A 12,627-nucleotide genomic window follows, 5' to 3' on the forward strand; every position below is an offset into this window, starting at 1 on the left:
AGCTGGCACATCTACTGGATATGCTTGCACATGTAAATTTATTCTTTGTTCTTCTACGCTTGTTTTATACTTCTCACCAAAATCATCCTCCAGTTTCTTTTTCAATTCGAAGTAGCTTGAAGTCAGCAGATTGAAATGTTTTTGAAGGTCAGAAATCTGCTTATTTTTTACTTTCCTATCCCTTTTAACTTCTGCGAATTGTCCGCCAAGATAAGTTCTATCTGACTGAAGTTTAGACACTTGAGTACGAAGCTCAATGTTCTGAGCACGAAGTTTGGCTACTTGAATGTCAAGCTCTATGTTCTTCTGACTTAATACAGAGATCTCCTTTCGTAAACTATCAACAGATGGATCATCATCAGGAGCACCCCCTTCGTTCATAGAAATGTTCTTTCCTTGAGGACTAGGTGAACGAAGCTGTTCTTCTGCCATATGCAAAGCTAGTCTCTTAGAAGAGGCATCCCTATTGAATCTTGGAACAGGAAAACCAGGCGGAGCTGAAGGGCCACCAACATCAAAAACTGAACTAGGTCCAGTTGCAAACATCTTTGTTGCATAAAGTCGTGTAGTAGCAGTAGTAATTGGTGGTGTAGGAAGACCACTGACCAAACTAGTAATTAGCTCGGATTGTCTTTCATCAAGTCTTCTCCTCTTAGATTGAGGTTGGTTAGCCTGTGGAGGTATTACACTAACAAATGGTTCAGATGTAGGAGAAATAGACACGGGAGGGGAACATCCCACAACTACATCTATTGGAATTGAAGTTGACACCATCTGCTCAGAAGTTAGAGTAAGAGTTTCGCTCGATTTTCTCATCTCAGTTGACGGCAAAACACTATCATCGACATTTTGAAAAATCGTGTCAAATATCTCGTTGGACACAACATTAGCACTACTAGCTAAAGAAGCCACAATATCATCATTATCAAACCCCGTAAGATCAAGATCTTCAAATGAGTCATGTCCATCATCACCAGTACCTATTTCCCTTTCATCCTGTCTTTCATTCGACTCATATTCATGACTAGAAGCACTTTGATCTCTCTGAGTTGGTGAATCTTCATCATCTTCAGTCACATCTATCACAATGTTTGCTGGAGTCGAACCCTCAATAGACGTTTTCTCAGAAGAAGTCGGTTCTGATGATTCGTATGACACTGGCGTCTCATCCAATTCTGTAAACTTTCTGAATTTTTCCAATGGATAACGCCCTCGAAAGACAACTTTTCCTCTTCGGTTTTTCTTAAGAAGTCCCACAGTGTGTGGACCCAAAGATTTCATATCCAAGGTGTCTCCCGCCTTTCTAACCTCAGGAAACTGCATCTCGACAAACACTTGAATGAAGCGGGGATATTGGAGAAAGGTATCCCTTGTAGAAGCCCGGATGTTTATGACAAATTCCTCTAGGATGAACTTTGAGAAATTGAAATGAATTCCAGAGGCCAAAGATACCAATGCACCAGTTGTGCGTTGAGAAATTTCATCAGCCCCACTCCTTCTACCGGATATGCAACTTACGAACACATGAGCCAGAAATCTCCAATACGGATGAAGCAGCTTTTTCAACGTTGGCGGGTAGGTTCCTTCATAACTCATCCGTCGTAGTATTCTCTGAACATCTTCTATGCCAATTTCCGTTGGATAGTTAGGTTGATCATCAATCAGCAACGCGTTTCGAACAAAGCTTTCATCGATTACAATATCTCGTCCTTGCACCTTCGCCGCGATTGTGAAATTTCCATCATCATCCATCTGCGTCCTTGCCGTCTCCCAAAACTCACGAACGATGTTCTGATAGATCACTGGATTGACTGTCAACGCTGATGCAACATAGCATTCACGCAACCTGTGAACCATTGAAAGCATATCGGAATGAACGACAGGTGGATCAGCAAGAACTATCGCCAGATTGTGCATGTCTGCAAACTTGAGATTTGCCATTTTCCTGCACTCAAACACAGTTGTAAGAAATCGACACCAATAATAAAACTTATTTTGACCAAAAATATGACAATAAAATTTTGATCAAAATAAAAATTATTTATTAATGATGTATGTTTACTGCTCTTTCAAAAATTAAAAAAAATAAACCTTTTGACAATTTTGGTTCTTGGGCCGTAAACTCTAGTTTACGGCCTAAGGAACCCTTAAAAAAACGGTTTGGTTCACGGTTTAAGCGAAGAAAACATGCAATCGTTACCCAGTCAAAATAACAGCTTGAATCGACAATTGTTCTTGGGCCGTAAACTCTAGTTTACGGCCTAGAAATTACTTCGAAAACACGATGCACAATTATCATAGAGATCTTTCAAACAATCCAGAATAATTACACTCGAATTCACGGGCCGTAAACTGGGAGTTTACAGCCTATGAATGTCTACACCGAAAAAAGGCTTAAAATTGATCTTTCTCTTTGAAATGACGAACGAAAAGCACATAGTCGTGAACATAACGAGAAATAGCATCATAATAAAATAGTTTCGAATCCAAATCATCAAGTTTCAGAGTTTACGGCCTAAGCTTACGGCCGTAAACTCCTCGACTTGAGTTTATTTAATTTTTAAACACAATGCGATGTGATTCCGTGAAACAAAATATATATTCGAGATCTACACGATGCTACCTTCACGATGATATACTCGTTTTTCTGAAAATCGAAGAAATTTTTTTTGACACCTTGAGAGCTTTTGGGAGTGGTTTGCGGCCGGAAACTGTTGAGTGGGGAGATTCCGGCCGTGAACTCCCCCTTTTTACATTTTTACCTTTCCACCTTTCTTACCCTCCTGCCGGATAACTACCCAGTCTTTCTAATTTTTCGCCAATTAATTAAAAAAACTTTTTGAGGATTAATTTAATTTTTTAAAAAACTTTTAAAATAAAACTAACACACCATAATTTTAAATGCTAGAAAAATAAAAGTAAAATAAAATTAACATAAAATTTGAAGTTGAAAAAATTAAATAAAAATAAAAATAAAAGTAAAATTAAAAATAAAATAGAATAAAAATCAACGTCAAATAAATTAAGAAACACTCTAACTACCACTTCTTTTGTGATGCTTGGATCAAAGTTATTGGACGGCCTTATTCTACTTGTCGGTACCCTTATCTTCACATCTTCGTCTGACCGATTGCCAGTATTGTGGTCCACTTAAGCGCGAAGGCTTTGTGACATTTTTGGACATTTTACCAATGACATGATTCGGGCATATACCTAATTGTAAATTTCTGGTAATTATGATAACTCCTTAATCTTACGTGAAATTACCTTATGACCATTTAATTGACTACAACCAGGGATATTGTTGTCCACCTAAATTGAGCAGCGAGATCTACAGACAATCTGTATGAGTTCAATTTTTAGGTGTACTGGAACGTGTTTCCCGCTTCCTGATATGCCCCAGCCATCAAGAACTTCCAGAGTACTCCTTACACCGGGTGAGCAGACAATCATTCAGAGAGAGAAGGGATACAGAATTCTATTGCTAACTACTTCAGAGGGGTTGAGAAGAAGAAGGTTGCATATGCTGTGTACCAGGTCGGATTAGAAGTCGCGCAAAGGAGACAGCATATGGCTAACAGATGAGAAGTTTTTCACACATATATTTCACACACATATATATTTCCTACAGAGAAATAGAGTTGCATATGTTGTGTACCAGGTCGGATTAGAAGTCGCGCAAAGGAGACAACATATAGCTAACAGAAAGAAAGAAAGAAAACGATTTTCTACAGACCTAATTTATCGGAATTTACCAGTCGCCCCATCCAACCGGAATTAAGGACAGAATCCGCACATCGAGGAAAAGTTCAGCCACGGTTCCAAGTACGGGTTTAATTAATGTGACGAGTAGATTCTCATGTTTATCTCCCTGCTCAACCTATCCGAGCGTCGTGATGTCAGATTAAACGGATCTAACTAGGTCAAAATTTGTCGAGTCCTTAAATTCATTAGGTTCAACTTTCCTAGTCAAGTCCCTTTTTAAAAGTCTTTCGCGCCTACCAGCACATCGAGCACAGAGCGTAGACGATTCAACTTAGGTACGTTACGCCGATTCAGGTCGTCCTTTATCACTTATTAATATCATTTCCCATCACAGTACTTACAACGAAGGCTGCTAACAAAAATTTTTAAATTTCTGAATTGAAATGACACTATTTTAGATTTTTTACTGAAATGACACTATTTTTGGATTTTTGTAATTTTTGTTGTTTTTGGATTTTCTTTCTCCCCCTAAATTTGTGCATGGTTGAGAATTTAAACAAAAGAAAAGTGCGCAAATTTAAACAAACCTAACAAAAATTGAAGACAAACTTAGTAAAATTTGAAAATAGACTAAGAAGACCAAAAATAAAAAATAAAATAAAAAATAAAAAATAAAAACAAACAAAGAAAAAGGAAAAGAAAAGAAAAAACTAATCCTCAAAACGTATCATTTTCAGAAATCCCACAAGCACATCAAAACGAGCTTTGTTAAAAGGTTTTGTGAACAAGTCAGCCACATTGTTATCAGTGTGGACTTGTTCGATTCGAATTAAAGATCGTTCATAACAGTCTCTGATAAAGTGAATTTTAATATCGATGTGCTTGGTTTTAGAGTGTTGGACTGGGTTCTTAGCAATTTGTATGGCAACCTCATTATCACAATAGATAGGGGTTTCTGAGTAATTCAAACCGTAGTCCAACAGCTGATGTTGGATCCAAATAACTTGAGAACAACAAGCTGATGCTGCCACATATTCCGCCTCTGTTGTCGAAGTCGAGACAGTGTGCTGCTTCTTGCATTGCCATGAAACTAGTCTGTCACCTAGGTATTGACATCCTCCTGAAGTTGATTTCCTGTCAAGCTCACAACCTCCATAATTACTGTCAGTAAAAGCATAAAGATTAAATTCAGAGTTCTTCGGATACCAAAGACCCAATTTAGGGCTTCCTTTGATATATCGAAAAATTCTTTTAACAGCAATAAGATGAGAGAGTTTAGGATTAGCCTGATAGCGTGCGCATTGACAAACTGCGAACATAATGTCTGGTCGACTTGCAGTAAGATACATTAGGGATCCTATCATCGATCGATAAAGAGTTTGATCTACGGGTTCGCCTTCTGGATCTGGAGTCAGGAGGGGTCGTTCAGCCATCGGTGTTGAGGCAGATTTAGCATCATGAAGTGCGAACTTCTCAAGAATATCATCCACATACTTGGCCTGATGAAGAAGGATGCCGGTTGAATTCTGTTTAACCTGAAGCCCTAAAAACATGGTCATTTCTCCCAAAGAACTCATTTCAAATCTTTTCTTCATTACACTTTCGAACTCCTTGCAAAGTTGTTGGCTAGTTGATCCAAAGATTATGTCGTCGACGTATATTTGAACAAGTATCTGGTCCTTGTCGACATGCTTTATAAACAATGTTTGATCGATAGTACCACGTGTATAGCCATGTTCGAGCAAATGCTTTGTTAGAGTTGCATACCATGCTCTAGGAGCTTGATGCAGCCCATACAACGCTTTATCCAACTTGTGGACATGATTAGGAAACTTCGGGTCGACAAACCCTGGAGGTTGATCAACGTAGATTTCTTCCTTCACCTTGCCATACAAGAAGGCAGTCTTGACATCCATTTGAAGAACAGTGAAGTTCATATACGAAGCGTACGCCAAGAAGATACGAATGGCCTCCAAGCGAGCTACAGGAGCATAAACCTCAGTGTAGTCAAGACCCTCGACTTGTCGGAACCCGCGAACTACCAGTCTGGCCTTGTTTCGCACAATGAACCCTGAATCGTCCTGCTTGTTACGATAGACCCACCGTGTGTCAAGAGACTTTTTGCCCTTTGGTAACTCAACTAACTTCCAAACACCTAGTTTTTCAAATTGATGCAATTCTTCATGCATCGTATCCACCCAGCTAGGTTCATTTAGAGCCATTTCTACATTCTTGGGCTCAATTTGAGAGATAAAACAAGAATAAAGACATGTATTCACGTCTCCACTTTGACTTCTAGTTTTAACACCACTATCTAGCTGGCCGATAACGTTCTCGAGCGGATGATCTCGTTGAATCCTAGAGGGTATTTCTTGGCTGATGTCATTGATACAGACAGGTAGAGTGTGAATGTTAAGACCTCCTTCATTTGCTTGTTGAGTAGAACTAGATGGTTCTGCAACATACTCATCTGCAATAAGGTCAGGAAAGAGTAATTCCATCAGGGTTGAAGAGACAGCGGAAGCATCATTTGGAATGAACTCTTTCTCTAATGATGTGGGAGGTCTTGATTCAGCATCCGAAGAATCAATGTGGTCTGATTGAGGACTGTCATGTTCCAATAACGGCCTCCCCTGAGAGGTAGCAGATGACTTATCGAAAGATGTTGCAGAAGACTCCTCCTCAATTTCAGCAGATAGCTCCCCTTCAGATGAAGCAGAAAACTCCCCCTCAGATGGAGCAGAAGATTCTCCCTTGTGTGAGTGGGAGGACCTCCATTCGGTTCAAGCTTTAGGCTTTCCTTTCAATGAATTGGAAGGTTTAGATACATGTTTGTATACAACTTCTTCGTCTTCATCTTCAGTGATACTCTTCAAATACGAATCAGTTCTTGAGACATCATTTGAATACACGTTTAAGGATTTGAAAAGAGACGTGTAATCAAACAACCAGTCCGGACTCACTCTTGCGTCTGTCTCATTCTCTTCCAATCAACGCACGTCATAGGATTCCACAATCTGTTTGGTTTTCTTGTTGTAGACTCTATAGGCGGTACGTGCAGCATACCCAACAAAGTAGCAGTCATCAGCTTTGGCATTAAACTTCGGATTGGCATCTAGGTGAAGAAGGGTGCAAGGACAGCCAAATACTCGAAAATGACTAACTGACGGTTTGTGACCATAGTAAATTTCATATGGAGTTTTCATTTGAGCTTTGTTGATGAGTACTCGATTTTGAACATAACAGGCAGTGTTTGTTGCCTCTGCCCAAAAGAAAACAGGGAGCTTGGAGTCACACAACATCGTCCTTGCAGCATCCTTAAGTGTTCTGTTTCGCCTCTCAGCAACACCATTTTGTTGAGGTGTGTGAGCGGAACTAAATTGACGCAGGATCCCCTTCTTAGAACAGAAGTGATTGAGAACAGAATTCTTGAATTCCGTTCCATTATCAGTGCGAAGAGCCTTCACCCTATGATTGGTCTGATTCTCAATAAGTATGATGAACCTCTTGATCAATTCAGCGACTCCAGCTTTGTTGGATCGAAAGAAAACCCACGTAAAACGAGAAAAATCATCAATTACAACTAGACAGTAGGAACTCCTATTGATGCTTAGCACATTCACTGGACCAAATAGGTCCATGTGAAGAAGCTGTAGAACCTGACTTATTGAGTTAACTTGCTTCGGTAAATGTGGCTTTCGATGATGCTTTCCTTGAGCACAGGACACACATTTCTCAAACGTGATAAAGTCTTTGACAGGTAATCCACGGACCATTTCATTCTTTGCAAGACGATTGAGATTTTTGGCGTTGGCGTGACCTAATCTTCGGTGCCACAACATTGCAGTTTGCTCAGAGATCTTTGAAAACAAACAAGTAACTTGCTCTGGGAGATTGCTATTCATATCGATAATATAAGCATTTCCATCCCTTTTTGATTTTACGAGAATCCATTCTTCAGGGATGACAAAACCTGGCTTTAAGATCATGCATTCCTTGTCAGTGAAATGCGTAGAATAGCCCTTGTCACAGATCTGCGAGACACTTAGCAGGCTGTGTTTTAGCTCTGGAGCGAAATTCACATTTTCAAAACTCAAAACTCCATTTGATATCGTGCCCTTTTGTGTAATTTTTCCTCCATCTCCACCCACAAAAGAGACGTATCCCCCATTAAATGATTGAATGTTGTTCAATTGGGTGATGTCTCCTGTCATGTGCCGGGAACAGCCGCTGTCGACGAACCATGGTCTGACGACATTTCCCCACAACTGCCCCTACAAAATGTGCGGGTTTAATTAGATTTGGGCACCCAGGTCATGATCTTCCTGGGTGATCCCAATGCCTTTTCAGATTTATTGCACATGAACTTCTCTGAGGATACAGATGATGTATTGGGAGTAGATTTGGGTTTCCATTTATAATTAGGTTTTTTGAAAAATTCAGTCAACTTTGTCATTTTATGTCTGACGATCTGCTTAAAGCATGCGTTACTTCTACCAGAATTGGTTGAAGATCCATTATTGCTTTGGGATGAGCTTGACCTTTGTGTGGCTATGCTCCCTTTTGGCAGACGGTTCAGGACAAGGTGATTAAAAAACCTTTTATGACTATGAAAAATGTCCCTTTTTCTATTTCTTTTATCTACCCAATAATCATTTCGAGAGCGACTTCTAGAGGAATTTCTATTTACAGATCTTCCTCTGAATTCGTTCTCACCTCTTGGAAGATTATAACTCACAACCATTCGATTAAGACAATTTCTAGCAATATGACCTTTAGTGCCACAATTAAAACAAATCTGATTGTTATTATTAGAACTTGTGCTGCATTTATCAGATTTGTTTTCCCTACAAACACCCTTGCTTGTCTCACAAAAACATGCAATATTATCAGGTTGTGAGGCAAGTGAGGGTGCTATATTTATTGAGGGATGTGAGGCTAGAGGTATCTCAACATTTTTATCACAAACGTTTAAATTGTCAACCAAACTGTTCAAAGATTTATCAGACATATTTGAAACACTCAAAACTGTATCAGAGATAGCAGCTACTGTATCAGAATAATCAAAAACACCACAAGAAAAATTGTCACTAAAAACATTTAACAAAGAATTGTCTTTATTTAAAATGAAAGCTTCAGGTTTGGACTCGATTTTATTTTCAGAAACACATCCTTCAACTTTGTGCTTTGATTGATTCAAGGATTGATCTGCAGGAGAAGTAGAAATGTTAGTACTTTCAACATTAATAAATCCTCCCGAAACAAAATCGGAGGGCTTGCCATAAATCATAAATGATTCATTGGCAATCTCTTCTTTGGACAAAGGCTTGGACACGTATGAGTGATTGAAAGGAGGAGGTACATGATTATACCCTAGACCTTTTGATTGATTTCTTTTAAACTGCATACTTTGGTCTATCATATTTGCAACCACCTCACTTGAGAAATCATATTTTCTGACATCAAGTTTGGTGGTCTCAAATTTTCCTTTCAAGGATTCAACTTCAGCTACAAGCTCAGCATTTTGTTTGACTACATAATCGTAATTTTCACATTTGTTGCTGTAGTCTTCCTGGAGTCTCCTAAAGTCTTTAATTTTTTATTCTAGTTGAGCTTTAAGTGGTTTTTGTCCTTTTCGAAGTCGGTACCCTTCATATCTAAGGTCTTCTACGTCTCTTATTAATTTGTCATTAAGTTCACGAAGAATCCTAAGATTTTCTACTTCATCACCTAATGTCTCAATTTTATCATGTAAAGTTTTCACATAATCTATACAAGCCTTTGAGCATGATGGAAGACTTACCTTGGATGAATTAGGTTCATGGGAGGAGGATACCATCAAGCCAAATTGTAGATTCATCATGTTGTCTTCAGCTGCTGCAGTCCTTGCTTGAGCGTCATCCCTCACTTGTGCTAGGTGAGCATTTTCTGGTCCAGAAAAATTTAGTGCTTGTATTTGATCATCCCAGTCAAATGATTGTGCAACCATAGCCTTTTCATTGTTTGCTTGACCACTGCTTCGATTGTTCCCAACTGCAACCATTGTTCTGTCATTATTAACCCTCCTATCAGGGTGTGGGCAATCACGAGAAAAATGCCCTGGCTTGTGGCAATTGAAACATCGAACCTTCTTGTCAGCACTCATTCCCCAATTATTCTTCCCTGTCTTTTTGGCAAACTGTTTTTCCCTAAATACAGCCATGGCAATTTGCCATGTGATGTCCATTTCCTCAACGTCCTCTGGATGGATTTGATCAAGATCTGCAAATGACAATTGAGGAGGAAGTTCCCCAGCTACAAGAGCATTGTAGCAATTCACAAGCCCTGCTGCAAAGACAAGGTTTTCATCACCCTCCTTTCCTTTTGGTGAGGAAGCCACATTTGAGGATGAAACATTTTGGGTAGATGTAATAGGCTGGCTTTGTGGGTAAGGAATGACCGGTGCTGAGGAAGATGAACCTGCAGGAGTATAGGAGAAAGAAGAGAGAGCATTATTAGCTGAAATGCCAAGATTGGCAGCTGAGTAGGAGTTCACATGATTGATCTCTCGCTGCTTGTCATCAATATCACACGCTTTGATGACAGCCATCACTTCAGCTAGGGAAAGGCGATTAAGATCCTTAGTCTTCTTGATTACTGCTACATTCATGTCCCAAGATTTTGGGAGTGCATTTAGTAGCTTCTTATTAATTTCTGACTTTGTATAGAAAATCCCTGCCACAGTCATCTCAGTGTTGAGAGTTGTAAATCGCTGCAGTTGAGCCTCGAGAGTCTCTCCGGGAACATAATTAAACATATTGAAGCGTTGTCTCAGCATATCTTGGCGACTTTCCCGCATGTCTTCATTTCCCTCATATACTTCAATGAGAGCTTCCCACAGAGCTTTGGCAGAAGTATACTCTCTGAATCCTTGAGTAATGTCTGGAGATAAAGCCATAGTCAAAATGGCCAATGCCTTTTCTTGTTCTTCCATACTCTCAAAGTCTTCATCAGTGTAGTTTTCGATTTTCTTGTCGACCACCTGCCCCCCAACTGTAGTGGTGATTCTGACTGGATCCTTTAAAACACATTTCCAAATCTTGAAATCTTTCATCTTTATATACTTCTCAATTCTATATTTCCACTCGGGGAAACCATCAGCAGACATAAGTCTTGGAATTCGCGTGGTTGTACCCATCACAGCATCAAGCTCTTGGTATTGAGTTGAATTTTGTGTATCCATATTTTAAAAATTATTACTATAAAATTTTAAGGCTGTAAATTTATTTTGCCGTAAAATCTTAGGCCGCAAACACTAGGCCGTAAACACTAGGTCGTAAACTTACGGCCGTAAACTGTTTTATACCGTAAACTGGAGTTTACGGTCAAAAATTATTTTTTAAAAAAATTATTTTGATTTTAAGCTCAAGAATTAATTTCAATTTATAAATTAACTGACTTAGCCGTAAACTCTTAAGCCGTAAACTTGTAGGCCGTAAACCCTAGGCCGTAAACTCGAGTTTACGGTCCAAGTATACTTGTTGATTTAAACTCCGAAAAAATAATGGTGTGATTTTCGATTAACAGAAAATCAATTTTTCGTGAATGCTTGAGTTTACGGTCAATGAAATTCAAATAAAAAGTTCGATTTTTATTTTAAAAAACAACTCAATTAAATGCCAAAACCAATATGTGATTACGAAGGCTTGAATGATGTGAAAAACTATCGTTTTCGAGGAATGCAATTGTGGCCGTGAAGAGGAGTTTACGGCCATAAACTTAGGCCGTAATCTTCTAGAAACTTTGATTTCGACTGAAATAAATCTCTCTATACTGCAGTGAATGTCGATTTAGTTGAAAACATAGCTGTTGAACGCCTTTGACACTGGTTATGCTCTGATACCAATTGTAAGTCCCGAAAAATAGATCTACCAATGATCAAAGATAATAACAGATGCAAACACAAATTAATAGACGAATATAGAGCAAATGGCCAAGCTTGCATACGCTTTAATGCTATAAAACGTCTAATACAACTTGGAAGTATACGAAAGCATCAACAACCCACAATGACTGACACAACTCGCTATTTAAAGACCTGACTACAGACCGTAAGGTGTTTACGGCCGTAAAGAGTTTATGGCCGTAAACCCATTCTGACCGTAAACACAATACAAATCACGAACAATTACATATCTACTGCTATCTACGACTATGCTTAGACCAAACCATTGTACAGGGTCTTTCACTAGAAACAACTGCTGGATAATAAGTATGACATTGTTCCATGTATTTGTCTGGCTGATATCTTGAGAACAGAGGATTATATGGTCACTTATCTAAAATGGCGCTTCATCGTTCAACAGAGTTTTAAAGAGCTACGATTGCTGGTTGGTTCCTGAAGTTATATTTGCAACTATAATTATCAGACTTATCCAAGTGGGAGACTGTTGGATAAGGTGTCTAAGTCCATAACTATATTTTGTATCAACTTGACCCGACCTGACATGGTCCATGTGGTTTGCACTTCACCTAACAATTTGTATGGATATAATTTTGAGAATAAGATGTTTATGATCTATTAATATGTTATAAGTTATAATATATTAATATGAAATCATATTGTTTAATTAGTGTTGATCAAGAATTGATTTTGAAATTAATTTAGTGATCAAAAGATGGTAATTAAATATGGACTCTTACATATATATGGAATGGGCTAAGATTTATTTAGGATGGGCTAAGAGTATATGGAAGTCCATGGATAATCCATGGAGCTGTTAACCCATGGATCCTAGGTAAATGAAAAGTCATGGGTATTAGGGTGTAACCCTAATCCTCCATAGTATATAAAGAGGTCCTTGGTTCTAAAATTGGCACTAGTGTGTGTGAGAACAAGAGTGGGCCGATTTTGTGAGCATCATATTCTCTCAAGTATTACCA

Source organism: Lactuca sativa, chromosome 3 (assembly GCF_002870075.4).
Source record: "Lactuca sativa cultivar Salinas chromosome 3, Lsat_Salinas_v11, whole genome shotgun sequence".
Taxonomy (NCBI): Eukaryota; Viridiplantae; Streptophyta; class Magnoliopsida; order Asterales; family Asteraceae; genus Lactuca; species Lactuca sativa.